Source organism: Magnolia sinica, chromosome 9, assembly GCF_029962835.1.
Source record: "Magnolia sinica isolate HGM2019 chromosome 9, MsV1, whole genome shotgun sequence".
Taxonomy (NCBI): Eukaryota; Viridiplantae; Streptophyta; class Magnoliopsida; order Magnoliales; family Magnoliaceae; genus Magnolia; species Magnolia sinica.
In genome coordinates this window covers 63,089,732-63,094,145 of record NC_080581.1, presented here as the reverse complement: position 1 = coordinate 63,094,145, position 4,414 = coordinate 63,089,732, and the positions used below count along the sequence as shown (strand labels likewise).

The 4,414-nt window shown below is 36.8% G+C and overlaps 1 long non-coding RNA gene across 1 annotated transcript; it reads left to right on the top strand.

Annotated features, from left to right (window-relative positions):
- Nucleotides 1–1,944: 1,944 nt before the first annotated feature.
- LOC131256369 (uncharacterized) lies at nt 1,945–4,099 on the top strand. Its single transcript, XR_009176776.1, has 3 exons — nt 1,945–2,179; nt 2,454–3,169; nt 3,840–4,099. It is a non-coding gene; the product is annotated as an uncharacterized LOC131256369 (long non-coding RNA).
- Nucleotides 4,100–4,414: the final 315 nt, after the last annotated feature.

The following is a 4,414-nucleotide window of genomic DNA, read 5'->3' as shown; positions in this document are numbered from 1 at the left end:
AATTTCTTATTGATGGCGACCTTGATACCCTTACAATTGCTATGATTTGGGTGGAGCTCATGTTTTATAAGTCAAAAGATGCAAAAGCGGACAAATTTACAAGATTGTTAATAGTTGAAGGTCCCATAGAGACAAACAATCTTATATTTCATAGTAAAAACAAACAAATCATCATCAAGTATCACTATGTTTGTGATTTCATAAAAAGATTTTTTTTTTTTTTTTAAATGATGCTCAAGTTTTATAAATTTGAATATTAGATGACCAATATTTTTACAACAGCATTAGAGGTAGAAGAATTTCTTTAGTTGAAGAGTATGATGGAAATGAGATAAAGGCTTAGTTTTTTTTTTTTTTTTTTTTTTTTTTTAACACGCACCTGCCGCACACCCACACACACCGTAGTGGGATTTCACCACCTATGGGCTATGGGTTTCGAATCCAAGACCTCATGTTGAAACTCCCCGGAGTCTACCACTCAGGCAAGGACTGGAACCCAGATAAAGGCTAAGTTTAAGAGAGGCTATTAGAAGTAAGCTTGATTTTCAAATCTTTGTACAACTAAGATTAGAATTAGTTATTATTTTGCTTTTTTTAGCAGGTTGCTATTTTGTAAAATAGCAAGTTGCTATTTTAACAAATCGGTGATTGTGTGCTTGCGGTCCCTTCTCTTTGGGTGTACCTTTGGCTACAACAGTAGGTCCAACATAGTGGCTCATACATAAATTCCAAAGATTTTCCTTTTATTTTATTCTTTGTTTTTCTCTTGGTTAGACGAATTCCGAAGATGAATTACAAAACCGAGATCAATATAATGTTTGATTCTGTACACTACATATCAAACATAGTGAGTACATATATTGTTGTCTCCAATCAAGTGCACCTCTACATGGTACTCATGACGACAACTCGTGTTGAGTTGTAAATAAGCTGATCTTCATTCATTGAGCTGAAGACCTGTTACAAAACAAACTTTAGGCTGTTCCACTACTCATCATGCAAGCCACACCTATCACAAAAGAATTCACTATCCTGAGAGGATTTTGTTTTGTGTAGGCATGTGTTACTCATTTTGAACCGTTCATGTCTTATGTAGTGTCATAAATAAGTTGTGAATGAATCAAACCCAAAAGCTCACTGATCATACACTTTGAAGTGAGGGCATGTTTGGCTTTGCTAAAGGAAGTATTTGTTTTCTATAATTTTGATTCTGAAAATTATTTTTCCAGCCCTAAGTGTGTTTGGCTAGCCACTATAAGGGCCAACAGAATTGATTCTCAAGAAACAATTCTCTGGGATTGTTTCTTTAGAATTGTTTACGTGAAAAAGTGTACCTTGATAAACATCCGTAAGTAAAACAATTCCCCACTAAGTTTCAATTCGTGAGCATTGAATCCAATGGTTTCCCATGATGTGGCCCACTTAACTCTTGGATCTACCTCATTTTTGGAAACATACACTAGCATGATATTAAAAAATAGATGGATGGAGTGGATCATCACGGTGGACCCCATGGCCCTGCAAGGCCGGGTTATAAGAAAGCCTTGTTAGTATGCCTTCTCTATATATGGGATTCGTGCATAGTGCAAAATCTGGTGACAAACTCTTGAGCTAGTCCTTTTTACAAACGCCGACTAATCACAAGCACTGGGGCAATCAGATCACTGCTGTTGAAAATTTTCTTTTGATTTCAGCATCATTGCTATTTCTTTTGTTTTGTTATTTGTTTGTGTTGAACAACATCATCCAATAAATAATCTTTTTTTTTTTTTAATGAAAGATTTCTTAGTAGCGATTAGTTCATATTCTAATATTTGACCAATAAATAGACATTGGACAATTCACCTTTTTGGACTGTGTGTATGTTTTGATTGTATTTGTGGACTGCATCCCAAGTGTATCTTGTATAGCTTACTTGACTGGACATGATAGATGTAATGCAGGTTTTGGAGAAAATAGGAGAGCAAGCTTGGAAGATCTAAGCATTCTTACAGGAAGAGAGGTGAGATGCAACCGAAGGTTAAGAGGATCCATTAGTTTGTAATTTTCAGAGGCAAGCAGACTGATGAAGAGATCCAATGCTGAGAAATTTACAGCTATGGAAGATGATGGAATTGAAAGTTTTGTTGAGTTGAATGATGATGCAGATTTCGGATCGAGGCAAAGCCCTTCTTCCTTTGTGAGTGAGATAGTCTTTAGTTATTTATTTTCTTTCTTATTCTTGCTTGATCATGATACTTGCGCATCATGGATACTCTCATTTTTCAATTAGTTAGAAAATCTTTGTTCAGAATTCAATTCACTTGTGCATTCAAAAGCAGCCTAAATCAGCTTAACTCAGTCAGGAAATAGACATGGATACTCTCATTTCTTCTCAGCTTAATTCAGTTTCCATTGAATAGATGAAGTTGTAATGCTCAAATTTTATTTTATTTTTTTGTTATTTAATGTAGGTGCTTGACAAACATGGAGTGACTCTTTCATGCAAATGTTCTGCAACAGAAGATGGTGAAAAACTGAGTACATGAATGAGAAAAGGCAGAGAATCATAGTCATGAGCCAGGCCACAGTGAAGAGCAACATGTCCAGCTACATGCTGAAAATGGATTGAGGGAGGTAAGTAGATTATGCGGTTAGTATTACTTCAAAATTACCATAGATATTTTGCATTTACTGATATGAAATGCATGGTTATGTCATTTAACATTCTAACCAATACCCAATTCATTTAATTTCTGTTTCTAATTAGTTGCTTCTTGGCAGCTTGGATGCTCAAATTATTTAAAATCTTTGCCCGATGAGTTCCGATCCTCCAGATCTGTAACTTTCCACTGACACTCTGTGCAAGATCCTTTTGGAGCTGTGATATTTAACTATTTCCCATTATTGCCATGGTTTTCTAGTCTTCTCAGTTCAAAGCATCTTAGATCTGTTCTTTAATTTCTTTCTTTATTGTATTTTATCATTCTGTATTTCAGGTTCAACAAGTTTTGGTTCCAATGTTCAATTATATGTTCAGCACTTAATACGTCAGCTGGGAAGTGAGCCATACATTGGTCAAAGGACAATGCTCTTAGTTTCCCAAAGAATCTCTGTACTTGCAGACAGCTTGCTTATTCTCTGTTTGATGTTCCCATAGAAAACAACATGGTTTCCTTGGTTTGCCATTGTATCCTCTCGGTAGATTTTGTATCATCTTTCTCCTAAAATAATGATAAATGATAAGGCCTGTTTGGTAGCCTAAAAATGAGTACATCTCATATTTCTTCTTGGTAGAGATTAAAAAATAAAAATAAAAATAAAAAAATTGTGTTGATAACCGACAATCATGATCTCTAATACATAATGTAATTAACTAAAATGAGATGAACTCATTTTTAGCCATCTACCAAACAGGGCACAAGGAGCTTATGACAAAGAGGATTGAGGGTTTCCTTTATAGAATATATGGCAACATGCCAACTACTGGGTGTACACCCTGGAACAAAGCTCAAACTGGTTTACCTATCAAATAGGCCACACATGTACAACAGATATGGACTGGTGGTTGTGTTTTTTCTTTTTCCCATCCTTCTCCCATCCCACACATTGAATCGAGGAGCCTGTTTTCTCAGCCTGGCCATGTTCATGGTGGGTCCCATTCTCTCCTGATGATGGCTCGGATCTTCCGCACTTCAGCAAGTGTGCCTCGAAGAAAATCATCAATCGTTTTCACGGAATCTCATTTGCTTTTATAAAAGAAAATGCTGACCCTATTTTACATGCTTTTCTTTGGTGCAACTTTCCTTGCTTTTTCATGTATTTCAATACATATCATGCTCCCTTGACAAAACCAAAAGATGTAACAGATGTTTGTATGGATGAAAGTGTTGTGTCAAGCGATCCTGTTATTTCTTTTCTTAGATGAAGTGGTCGTGAAGGACTGGTGCAAGCAGACTTTCAGAAATATCATAGCAGATCTTTGTGGAATTTGTATCCTGAAATATAAATAGCCTTACCTTTTGAAGCATAGAGTTGCTAATATGATCTTGTAATTTTTAGATATGCTGGAGCCGTAGATGCATTTATACACGACATGTATGTTGTCCCGGCATGTGTGGTGGACATCTAAGCCATGCATCAGGTGGACCCACTACAAGGCCTTTACCGGCGGTCAAAACCGCCGGCAAATCCTTTACCCGCGGTCAGCTAACAGCCGGTAAAGCCTCGGTCGGTAAAGGATTTACCGGCGGTCAAGACCTTTTATGACGGTTGTAATGGCCGCTGCTACATTTTCAAAAAGCTACGGATGATATCCGTAGCTAAAGATCAGTAGCCCACAGTACGACTGCAGTCATTGGTACCGTAGCTCTTTAAAACTTTGCTACGGATTAAATCCGTAGCTATAGAGGTCATGGCCACCGACAATCATAGA